We start from the raw sequence: 375 nt of genomic DNA, 5'->3' as shown, positions 1-375 counted from the left end.
CCCCCAAACCGTTCACCCTATAAACTACGGTTTTTAAACTCCAAGGCTCAAGCCTCCGCACACTGGGGGTACCCGTGGCTCTCTCCCCTCTTCACTTCCCATGGCAGCGATCGAGTGCATACAACTGAACACGCGGCTAAACACCTCTGGGAGGGAGAATGAAGTGGAATTGTCACCAAATGAAGGGTTGGATTTATTAGCAGGAACACACGACAGATCCGTGTGCTGCAGCTCTAATCGGGGGGTTCTACCCCCTGGTTTGGGGGAGGAAAGCAAGAGGCTGTCCAAAACCTTACCATCAAAAATAACTGTCCTATGCGACCGATCGCTGGCGCCGGAGGCCACGCTGGACCCTTGGGGCCGGTAGCGCTGCCA

The sequence above is a fragment of the Egretta garzetta genome, unplaced genomic scaffold (genome assembly GCF_000687185.1).
Source record: "Egretta garzetta isolate BGI_Z169 unplaced genomic scaffold, ASM68718v1 scaffold316, whole genome shotgun sequence".
Lineage (NCBI taxonomy): Eukaryota > Metazoa > Chordata > Aves > Pelecaniformes > Ardeidae > Egretta > Egretta garzetta.
This window is presented reverse-complemented; position numbering follows the sequence as displayed.